This window comes from Cyprinus carpio, chromosome B11 (assembly GCF_018340385.1).
Source record: "Cyprinus carpio isolate SPL01 chromosome B11, ASM1834038v1, whole genome shotgun sequence".
NCBI classification, from domain to species: Eukaryota; Metazoa; Chordata; class Actinopteri; order Cypriniformes; family Cyprinidae; genus Cyprinus; species Cyprinus carpio.
In genome coordinates this window covers 19261166-19273506 of record NC_056607.1, presented here as the reverse complement: position 1 = coordinate 19273506, position 12341 = coordinate 19261166, and the positions used below count along the sequence as shown (strand labels likewise).

At 36.3% G+C, this 12341-nt stretch overlaps 1 protein-coding gene across 4 annotated transcripts in view; it reads right to left on the bottom strand.

Annotated features, from left to right (window-relative positions):
- Positions 1 to 12341, bottom strand: part of LOC109110205 (F-box-like/WD repeat-containing protein TBL1XR1) — a 60531-nt gene that overhangs the window by 31935 nt on the left and 16255 nt on the right. For 3 of the 4 annotated variants that reach the window (XM_042734426.1, XM_042734428.1, XM_042734429.1), the window contains exon 2: positions 2500 to 2556. The exons of the other annotated variant lie outside the window; for it this stretch is intronic. The gene's annotated coding sequence lies outside the window, so the exon portion shown is untranslated. The remainder of the gene's footprint in view (positions 1 to 2499; positions 2557 to 12341) is intronic. 4 annotated transcript variants of the gene reach the window in all.

Here is a 12341-nt window from a genome sequence, read left to right as displayed (position 1 = left end):
GCACATTCCACGGACAAGAATGAATCCATGAAATGCATTATTAGATCATTTCCCAAGGCTTCATGATATAGTCAACCCATTTAAAAATCATAATAAAGCATAATGCTATTGTGAATTGACATGCTACAATCAAATAACTATATGCAATGCAGATTTAATAACCTATATGCACTTTAATTATTTACATGCATGTAGGTTACACGTGCGTCTCAGAGTGACTCTGTTTACAGTAAATGCTGCTCCACATGAGTAATCAAAGCACTATGAAAACATTTATTAATCACATTCACACAGACAAATATCAAAGATGGTTGAGTCTGGTCCTACACTGCTGTAGAATCCCAATTATTCAACTAGTCGTTCAGAAAACCAGCCCTCTATTAGTCGAGTTTGAAAATAAATGTATGTTTTTCTATCCTTAGAACACCCTTTATTAAAAAAAAAAAAAAAAAAAAAAAACTTGAAACCAGCACTTAATTGACATTGATTTGTTGATGTTTTATTCATAAGTGCCAGAACTGGATTAAGCTATAGACTTTCATCTGCATTTTAATAATGTACGTATTTTCACAATTAATAAACATAATGAATAGTAAATGAAAGTAAGCGAGGTTGTGACTTTATAAAAGCAGCGGGTCTTAAAGCAACACCTAGGCACCCCTTTCATGGTCAAATCTCTAAAAGATTGATCTTGTAAAAACAACCTAGACAGAGGTAAGCCTGACTTTGTTTTCTAAAGCTGGTGTGGTAACCATGCAAGGTACTTTTTTTTTTTTTGCCCGAAGCCAAAACATAGAAATTCAATATTGTTGTACAGCTGAAGTCAAGGAACTGTGGACACAGATTACATGATGGATTGAGGCTACACCAAAGCAAACTCCTCTGGCTCCGATCCTACACAGCACCTTCACAACTCACAACAGATACGTATCTTTTCTTTGAAAGCACAATATATTGGCTTTCGTTACATTTCAGATATTTTCAGACAAGCTCTGGATAGCCACATGATGAACATGTCCAAAAATGGGTATGATTATACGTGAAAGCTCTGAATCTCACTCACCCGCACCACCAGACCATAAGTTGCTATTTTAGCCCATGATGTTGCAAAAGGCCTGTAACCAATATAGGAGTTAAGAGGTTTATTAGGCCTCTATTTTCTTCCAGTCTCCACCAGCTTAGAGCCAAACCAATCTCTGCGTCAATACTAGCTGCTCTATACTCAGTGTTTCTATGGCAACACTCAAGAAAGCCTGACAAAAGGTTTTGGAGTGAAAAATAGCATTTATCGTGGTTCAAAATTACATATAGAAGTTAGTGATTTCAAAAGCAACCATAATAAGACCAAAAGAACAAACTATTCCACGTCCAAAATTGCTTTAGCAGAGATTGATCGAACTTGTTTGAGTCCATCCTGCTTCAGTTCTGAATGAAGCTTGGTTTTGAAAGCGCTCAAACTCACGCACCTTGATCCCTGAAACAATACACCCTGTTGTAGAGGAATTATCAAGAGAATAGTCAACAGGCAAACAGAGCGGCAACTCTTGTGAAGGGTTTAGGGGTCTTTGGGGGGATTTGTGAAGTGGTCCTGACTGACAGGTTGGACTGCCACTACTCGAGTAAATTACAGGTAATTTCAGCTTCATAAAGAGGCAGTCAAAACTGCTGTCCCTTAAATGGCAAGCACTCAAGAACTCATGTTAAGTAGCATTCATAATTAGTTTTCAAACTATGCATGACAAGCTCCGAACTCACTTTGTTACAGAAACACATTTAAAGTAGAAGATTTCTGAAACAATACAAAGGCGAACTTGAGTGGAGCTTTATGTAGTGCATGACGCTAGAAGGCTATTCTCCATGTTTACAGATAATGAGCTTGTATTTGTCTTGACTGAACAGACTAAATTATTGTGGAACAGGAACATGTTCATTTGATAGACTTTTGGTTACGCAACAGTGCCTAGGGAGTCATTTTAACTAAGGATGCACCAATATTACAACTGTGGTGCGCACAGAGAAGACAATTATTTTCACGATTTTAAACTATTTTGTTGAAATTAAAACTAAAAACTAAAAATGTAAGTCAATCATTTATAAATGCTACTAAAACCTTTAGTCAATAATTGTAATTATTACCTTAGGTTAAAAATAAATACCAAAATTGTAATTTAAAAATAAAAAAAGGAGTTTGCGCTAGATGGAAAAGAGAATCTAAATGGACATATATATTGTGCAACTGCTTTTTGAAGCTGCTGTACAGTATCTGGTACAACATCGCTGTGCTCAACCTAAATGTCTGCACAGTTTGTGTCGTTTCTAAAATAAAAAATAGATGAATGACTATCAAATCTAACCCTCAGCATTCCATAATTCAGTTACAGCTGTGTACTCGTCCATGGGTCCCGAGACCACATGTGTACGAGACTAAAGGTGCTTTGATGTTGACCAAAACAAATAGCTGCAGTCTAGAAAAGAACAAGAGATATTTTCTTGGCTTACCATGTGATCAGGTCTTGTTCCAATATGACCCCTTAGCAGTGGAGGAGTCTCTACAGTCTGGACATAAAGAGAAAACAAAAAAAACTGTTACTTGGTGCCATGTAGCAATGAAGGGTCAAAAAATAAATCATGTTTGGATTGTGAACATGTCAGTAACTTTCCATTTCTCTTGAAAAAAATAAGCAACTGTTTGTCCAAATGCAGAACGTAAGACACTGATTTCAAATCACCATGAGAAGATCATACTGTTTAGTTATGGTGACATTAAGGTTTATTAAAATAAAAACTGAAAGAGTTCAGATATCAGGGTACATCAACAAATCATTTAAAAAGAAAAAGCAGATGCAGTAGATGATGTCAAAGCACAGAATACAACACATAACACCCTTACATCTCTGTGACAAACAAAAATGTGTCTGCATGCTAGAAAAGACAGGTTTAAAAACGAAAGGTAGTGCAAATGCATCCTCTAGAGCTAATTACATGTCATTTATCAGCATACTGTACACAACCCTGAATTTGACACACAACGTAAAATATGCACTAGCACAACAGGAAATTATCCAATACCTTGTTTCCACCTGATATTAGGATGTGTTTTTGGGATTGGTGTTAAAGGGATAGTTCAATCCAAACATAAAAATTGCGGTGCGTTTTTTGTGATTGGTGTTAAAGGGATAGTTCACCCAAAAATGAAAAAATCTGTTATTAATTACTCACCCTCATGTCGTTCCAAACCCATAAGACCTTCGTTCATCTTCAAAACACAAAATTATTTTTGATGAAATCAGAGAGCTTTCTGACCCTAAATAGACAGCAACGCAACTACCACATTCAACTAGGGCTGATCCGAATACCATTTTTTGAGCCTCGAAGATTCAATAGTAATCAAAACCGAATATTCATAGCTTCGGAGGGAGAGTGTTGCTGTGGACCCGAGGGAGTGCAGTGTGCATTTTGGTGCAATATGGACACACGACACGTTCAGAATGAATAAACTTTTAATAACTACAGAACAGCGCAAGCCGGAAGCGGTGCGCCTCACGCGGGCAGGGCTTATATGCTCCGAGAACGGACACTGCACCAGTGATACAAAACAGGTCTGTTAAGAGCAATACTTTTAATATAGACAAATTATTATTAGGCTGGGCTAGTTTTTCTACTATCGAGCCGAACGGTTCTCTGCTTAACTGTTCCATTCCGTGCTGATCTGTGCCAGTCAGCACAGATACGGTTTCATTTTCCACTGTGGCGCTTATAACTGAGCTCTTTGGAAAGCAATACAAATGCATCAAAAAGACAACTCTCTACGTGAAAAATAAAATAAACAGGAGGCAACGATGGGTATAATATAAATAAGCGCAAATGTTTCCTCCACAGACCAAACTGTCTCAAGATATTTTTTTTCTTTTTTATATTGAACGTAGCGTAGCTGTTTACTTGGCTGTTTGGAGAAACTGGTAGCCAGGCAACGGAGTGGCAACGTCACGCACAAGCACTCTAACAGCACGAAGCATGGCTGTCTAACCATGCCTAGAATTCTGGGCCAAGAACTGTTTGTAACCGTGCCACACCATACCAGGCTCGTGGAAATACAACTGTAACCGTACCTGACAGTCTTTAGATCCGTTCGGCCCGATTGTAAAAATACAGCTATATTCAAGCGCAAATGAAGACCATTTCGTGGGGGATGCCAGCTGCTCAAAAAAAAAAAAGATTATTCGAATCTCAAAAATTGAAAATCGAATGCCAACCCACCGAACGAATATTCGAATAATCAAATATTCTGGTCCAGCTCTAGATTCAACCGTAATTATATGAAGCTATGAGAAAACTTTTTGTGTGCAAAGACAACAACAATGCCTTTATTCAACAATGTCTTCTCTTTTGTGTCAATCATCATCACGCATTCACGAGAGTACCATGGCGCAAGCATGCAGTGCTGCTGACCAAGAAGCTGGTGTTCTGACATAGAACCCGTATGCGCTGCGCATGGTTTACAAGCAGAGGAATGCACACGCATGCACTGTGGAAATGTTGCGAATGTGCATCAAAGAAATTGCTGAATAAAGTCATGCTTTTGTTTTCTTTGCACACAAAAAGTATTCTCGTAGCTTCATAAAATTAAGGTTGAACCACTGATGTCACATGGTCTTCACTATCTTTCTGGGCCTTGAACGTGGTAGTTGCGCTGCGGCCTGTGCAGGGTCAGAAAGCTCTCAGATTTATCTTAATTTGTGTTCTAAAGATGAATGAAGGTTTTATGGGTTTGGAACGACATGAGGGTGAGTAATTCATGACAGAATTTTAATTTTGGGGTGAGCTACATTTGTGAATATAGGTTGAAATGGGGTCTAAAACATTTTGTGATCAAATCACTGAAAGCATATGAAGGTAGTCAAAACTGTAAGTGACCAAGTCACATTTATAGTGGAAACACTATCCATCCCAAATGAGTCCAGAAACACAGCAATGCTCTGCCTATTCGCCACCCACTCCCCTAAAACACATAATCATTCTTGTGTTGTGAGAAAGCACACCAAAACAAGTGATTCAGTCCTCACTCTGTTGTTCAGCAGATCATGGTAGAATCTTTTCATTCACAACATGGCAGTATTTACACACTGCGCTCGTGCTCCCACAAAAGTTGTAGAACTAACATAAGAGGGGAGGCAATGCATTCTGGCTGACCGTATCACTGAAAAAAATACATCTATAAAAACAGGTGGAAACAGGGCCTATTAGTCATTAAACAAGCTCAGGGGCAACCTGTTTCACTGTTGAAGTACAGTATCAGACTCAACCACTCGTGGATCTTTCACAGAATGTCTGTCCAAGTCTCACTGATTCCAATTTGACTAGTCAGCCATCCGGAAATCAGCTTGCCAGTTTTATCTACACTGTAAAATTATCATCAAGGCAAATTTAAATGCATCTTTAAAGCTATTTTTTACTCTGGTGCACCTAAAGCTTTGCTGCTGCTTGAATGAAAAATGAAGTGCTGACCTGCAAGTCCAAAACCAAAAAGTATTTTTGCAGAATATGACGTGAAAATATAACCTTGAGATTCTCTAACAACTTACTGGCTTCACAGAAATGACAGAAGCAATTACTTTAGATTGATAACGTTTTGTTTTAACTGTCAAAAACATCCATTCACAATTCACAGCTCATGTATTTGTGAATTGACAGATCTGTAGCCCAAATGTATTTCTTTGTTTGCACACTTTTTGGCAATTCTGCTGTCAAATGTACTGCTTGCATTCTGGTTCAGTCTCAGCAGTGAATTGAAAATAGAAAAACGCCTCTGGAAAAACTTAATCATTTGAATCAGTTTCAAAAAACATTAATAATACTACTACGCATGTACAGAGCTCCAATAGGAACATAAAACTGTTTTTACCCACTGGGTGGCTTCTCAAATTAAACAATGCATAACTTTAATTTTAAATACATTTTCTCTAAGAGAAACACAAGTGTCTTGACAACATTAGACAAAGGGATCTCTCTCATCCTCATCCTGGGGGATCTGGATTGATGAGGAACACATCTAAAAGGATTCCTCTATCAAAGTCTATTCCTGCTGCCCATTCACAACGGTCTGACCGATTCATATGGCACTGTCTCCGTTTACTTTCTGGCTGGACTATTATACAGCATATTTTTCTCACACAGCAACGTTTCACCATGGAGATGCCCTTTCCTGAACCTTGACTCTCACCCTTTTAGCGGTCTGGAGTGAGTCCGGTGAGAACGACGGTGCAGAATGAGAGAAAGAGTTTAATTGGGTCATCTGAGACCGGCAGAAAAGACGTGTGGGACTGATGAAGGTCAACGGAGGCAAAACTCGATAAGGTTGCACACGCTAAAAGCTGCTTGTCAGAGGAAAAAAAAGAGTAGAGAAGGCACAATGGTCGAGAGGTTGGACAGAAGCGAACAAAAGGCCAGAAAAGAGAGCTGAGGACATAATTATTGCAACTAATTGGACACAACGTGTGAAATTATATATCAGAGCGTGTGCGCTGCAATGAAAAACTGCATGACACCTCTTGGGTTTGGCTCGTTTTTACGAATGAAAATGTTTTGTATATTAAATATGTTTAACCGCACGTGCAAGTAAAGTGTGATAACAATCAAACAAATGAAGCTATACAGTCTTCAGTGTCACATGATCCTTCAGAAATCATTCTAATATGCTGCTTTGGTGCTTAAAGGGTCATGAAACCCCAGACTACTTTTTCTGAGATTTTAGCAGAGGTGTTTGTGTTGCACATAATAGAAGACAATGTTAGCATCTGATAATTTTTTACTGTTGGAGAAAACTGGTTAATTTTAAGCTTTTTTGCGCTATTTTCATCTTTCGGGTTTAAAATCTACACTGTGTTGAAGTCACAAATTGTACATCGATGACATGTCGGTGTCTATTAAATTATTCATGAGGCTGCATGTTCTTATCCTATGAGAAGACACTTTGCTTAATTATTCACAACTGCTTGTTGATTTGCTATGACTGACATTTCAGACTGTGAGATGACATCGCGCACATTAACTGAGAGAAACGTTCATGGATCGAAGAAGTGTGTTTGTTTTTGCTTTGTAATAAGAGTTTGGCACAAACGCGATTCATTCACTTGGTGAGCATAACCTTTTTTACAGCTCTGTGACACAACACATAAAGTTAAAAGTTTTACACAGATTAAAGTGAAAAAGAACTATAAAGACCAATAGGTATCACTTTACAATAAGACCTCATTAGTTAACCTTAGTTAATGCATTAACATTAACAATGAGCAATAGCTACATTTCCTACAGTAGTTATTAATCTTTGTTAAAAAATTCAAGTCGTCATGTTAGCTCATTAAATAACACAGTTGCAACTTTCAATTTCAACAACGTGTTATTAAATATTGGAATACCTAAGATTAATGAATGTTCAGAATAATTTTTCCTCGGTAGTTTATGTTAACTAATGAATTAACTAATGTTAACTAAAGAAGCCCTAATGTAAAGTGTGAACGAACAATATATAATATATATATATCTATATATATATATATATATATATATATATATATATATATATATATATAAGTCTAAATATTTAAGTATTTGGCGCTGTGATGAACACCATAGCGAATACACAAATCTGAATGGCTATTTAAAATTATTTAAATATGTTTTAGAAAGTAGCAGCTGCTTTATTTCTGGGGTTTCCAGGGTAAGGGCTGCATTTTCTGCAGTTTAGCGCCATCTGCTGTCAGAGAGTGAATGTGCTTTCATTCAGCGCATCTCTCACTTGTTCCCCCATGTGCTTTTCATGCGTGCTTGTTTACATCAGAGTGCACATGCGTCTTTCACGCAGCATACAGGCTGTTGTGCATTTTGACTAGTTGATGGGAATAGTATTCTTAAAATGCATTCCAAATTCAGATTAATTTGTAATATATAATTATTCACGGTATTTAGAAGTGCCCTACAATAACAATATTGTGCATATTCATTACCGTGATATACCGCATTACCGAATACCGGTACATGTCTGATATAAATGTCACCGAATAAGCCTTAAAAGTTCTCAGGGGTGCAACAGTGTGTTCATATATATGTTTTCGATGCAAAGTCCAAATGGCTGTGCATTTATTTGTGTTTTTAACTCGATGGGAGCGAAATGAAACTGTCTGAATGCAAAGCTGGGTGTGTTGTCTGTTTCCCCTGTTTCCACTCCTCCGCTAAGGTGCACACCACGCCCACTTTTTTTTAGCATTTTTTTTTAACTGTGGTGAGAACTAACCAGTGCTGAAACGTGGGGTTGCATGACCCTTTAATAAGCATTTATAATTGTTATAAATATTGAAAACAGTTTTTTTCTACTTAATATTTTTGTGAAAGCCATGATACACTATCGTTTAAAGCTTGGAGTAAGATTTTTTAAAAACAAAACTTTTATTCAGTAAGGACACATTAAATTTATCAAAACTGACTGTAAAGACATTTATAAACATTACAAAATATGTCAAATTTAAAATAAATGCTATTCATTGAACTTTCTATTTAACAAAGATTGCTGAAAAGAATTGTGACAGGTTTCCCCAAAAATAAGCAGCACAAGTCTTTTTAACATTTTAAATAATAAAAATGTTTCCTAAGCAGCAAAACAGTGAATGTCTAACAACATCAGAATAAAACTGCACACTTAAAAATTGTGCAGCATGAAGGCAACAGACATTATGAATTTACGATTTATAATCCTGACTTTCAGAAGAAGAACCTGGCAGTCTCTCAACTTACTAATTAAGGATTATTGATTTCCCATGTTATACCAACACACAAACACTTGATTGGAAACATGCAGCCTGTGTCGACACCCCATCTCAAGTGTGTGCTTGCAACAATTATGCACTGGAGAAATACAAAGCTATGGTTGATCTCCAACAGATACCTTGTTTACTAGGGAACTGAGCCATCTGGATTAGCCTAAGAAAGCTGATGAATCTTGGAGAGAGATAAATTACATTTACGTTTAAGGAAGCCATTCGCAGAATATATGGTTTTAGCTCCAAACCACGTGTTGGTACATAACAAGTGCAGGGAGGCACGAGAAGTACACTGCCCTACATAAAGCTAGTTTCAAAATGAAGAGACGTGTTAGTCCACCTACACATTTAACAAAAGAGCACGACCATGTCAGAATAATGTCTGTTAGTCTTTGATTGAGCCGTACGGTTGCACTGACACTAAAGGGGTTGTCTTTACATTTACATTTAGTCATTTAGCAGATGCTTTTATCCAAAGCGACTTACAAAGGAGAACAATGGAAGCAATCAAAATCAACAAAAGAGCAATGATATACAAGTGCCATAAAAAGTCTCAGTTAGCTTAAATGCAGTACACGTAGCAAGGGCTATAAAATAATATAACAAATAAAAAGAAAACAAACAGAATAGAGCAAGTTAGTGTTAGAGATCTTTTTTTTTGCTTTTGTTAATTGTATAATAGATGAAAAGAAAACAGACAGAATACAAAAAGATTAGAAAGCTAGTATATATCTTTTTTTTTTTTAAGAATAGAATTAGAATAGTGAGTGCTAAAATTAGAGGATCAAATAAAGATGGAAGAGATGTGTTTTAAGCCGATTCTTGAAGATGGCTAAGGACTCAGCTGCTCGGATTGAGTTGGGCAGGTCATTCCACCAGGAGGGAACATTTCATTTAAAAGTCCGTAAAAGTGACTGTGCTTTTTTGGGATGGGACAATCAAGCGACTTTCACTTGCAGAACGCAAGCTTCTAGAGGGCACATAAGTCTGCAGTTATGAATTTAGGTAAAGGGGTGCAGAGCCAGTGGTTTTGTAGGCAAACATCAATGCCTTGAATTTTATGCGAGCAGCTATTGGTAGCCAGTGCAAACTGATAAACAGAGGTGTGACGTGTATTCTTTTCAGCTCATTAAAAATTAATCTTGCCGTCGCGTTCTGGATTAATTGTTGGAGTTGTGTTCTTTATTTTCATAAATACACAATGTCCAAAAAAGCCCAAGTCTTCCACGTTTTTTTTTTTTTTTAATAGCTCTTCTAGCTATTAGTTGTGAAATGATGATGTCATCATCCCACGTCTCAAACCTAGTCAGACACCACTACATCACGTAACAGCAAAAACAACATGAACAAACACTGAACGATTGTCATTTTATCAACTAACATTAAAACAGATTAATAAATGTATTGTTCCATGTTCATTTGTATACAACGCACAAGGTTTATGCACATAATCCAAGTCTTCTTCTCTGATTTTAGTGTCTATCTCTGTGGCAGACTTACAGCACCACATACTGGTCTGGCATGTATACTACATTGTTTTGTGTCAGTTTCGTGGTTTCGTGTGTACACATATTTATTGAGACGAGGGAGAGAAAAAAAAAGATTGGATAGGGAAAGCTCTGGCTTCGTGTGGATGTGGCCTTATTCTTTCTTACTGATATACACTGTACTCCAAAGAAAAAAATCAATGTGAATCTGAACAACAGTTTCTCTTTAATCATTTTTAATCTATAATAATGTATCATAAAAAAAAAAAACTTCAAATGCAAATCATAATTACAAAATATTCACTGAATAAAATACCTTATACAGGTCCTTCTGACCAATCAGTTATATAAGGAGGGATGTAATTATCGCGGTATACCTTTCTCTAGATAAAACGATAAAGAGTTAGATAAATGTTTGATATAGTGTTTATGTGACGAAACCAAGCTAATCATTTGAACCAGGCCTATCATTTTTCCGCTCGGCTCAAAGTTCAAGTGTCGATAACGCGGCCACTAAACATTGCTGTGAGATCCAGTGTGAAGCGCTTGAATTCAGTGAAGAACTCAAATGTCTCTGTGATTTAAACTACGATTTAAAGGCAGAGGAAACTGAGCTGACAAACAGGAGAAACACTGTGCACAACAATACAGTAAAAAGGTTTTTCAATCTGCAAATGATTTACTATGATTCTATGATTTACTCTGGATTTACTGTAGCAACACTAACTGCACCAAAAGCATGAAGCAACAAACGTGTGCTTTGTAAACAGTTTTTTTAAGAACCTTAAATCTAAATTAATTACTTTATAAGTTTTTTCTCTCTCTCTTTTGAATCCAAGTTATGTATGAACAAGTTCTCTGATGGAACTTCTGATGGAAATCATACATTATTTTACATACGTATAATGTAATATTTAATTTGTAAATGTAAAAAAAAATGCATCATATTTCATATCAAATTCTTACAGTTGATCAATAGATTCAATTTATACTAAGGCTCTATACCAAACAAATTAAATAATTTACATTGCACAATTACAACTGCAATAAATGATGTTATGAGATTAAGGTTTTAAATACAATTTTGAATATACAAATAAAAAATGTTGGGGGGAAATACATACATTCAAACATACAAAACACACCAGTAGGTGGCAGTAAGTCACTTAATGAGTGAGTCATTGAGTCATTCAATTAACTGATTCGTTCAAAACGCTGAATCATTCAGCAATAAAACACCGCTGCATGCTTGGAGATTATGCAATACTTCAGCTGTGATCTTTGTTTGGAAGTAGGACCTATTTTAGTTAGTGAAATGGAACAAAACAGTCAATATTGTGTCTAAAATGTAAGTACCTTAATTACTTGACAACTTAACAGCCCTCTACAGACACCTTGGCAATTGAATCGCCATTGGCTAGTACATTTTTACATAGTTTACTCGCCAGACTGATATATATATATTCTGTATATGTTTTTAAAATGGCACAGATTTTTAAATACCTGAAAGTACACTCTTAACATCAGTCAGTCAAGCATTATAATATGATATATGGATAATCAAGTATTATTTAATGATAAAACTATAGTAATTATAATTAAAGCTTGGTAACCATGTATGAATGCACAGACATTTTTACTGAATTTAGGACTGTCGGTGGTGCTTTGTTGGTCATTCAATTTCTGTAAAATGATAAAAAAAAAAAAATAATAATAATAATAATACGAATATCGCGTTCATTATCGAAGGCGATTCTTCTGGGATAATGAACGCGATATTGTGTAGCTTGTCAGCGGCTCTGTCTATTAAATGCCGCTCCATTTGAAAAAGTGGGTGATGGCGATTTAGCGGTAATCACGGAACCAGATTTACTGACTAGATACGCATGATCATATCGTTAGATATATCGCCCAGGCCTACCATAAAGCCTAAAAATTAGGTTGTTACAATTACACAGATGTTACTGTTTTTTTATAAAGAACATAAATTTGAATCGTTATCCTAACTCAAGCAACTTCTACTGTCAACAGAAGCTACTGT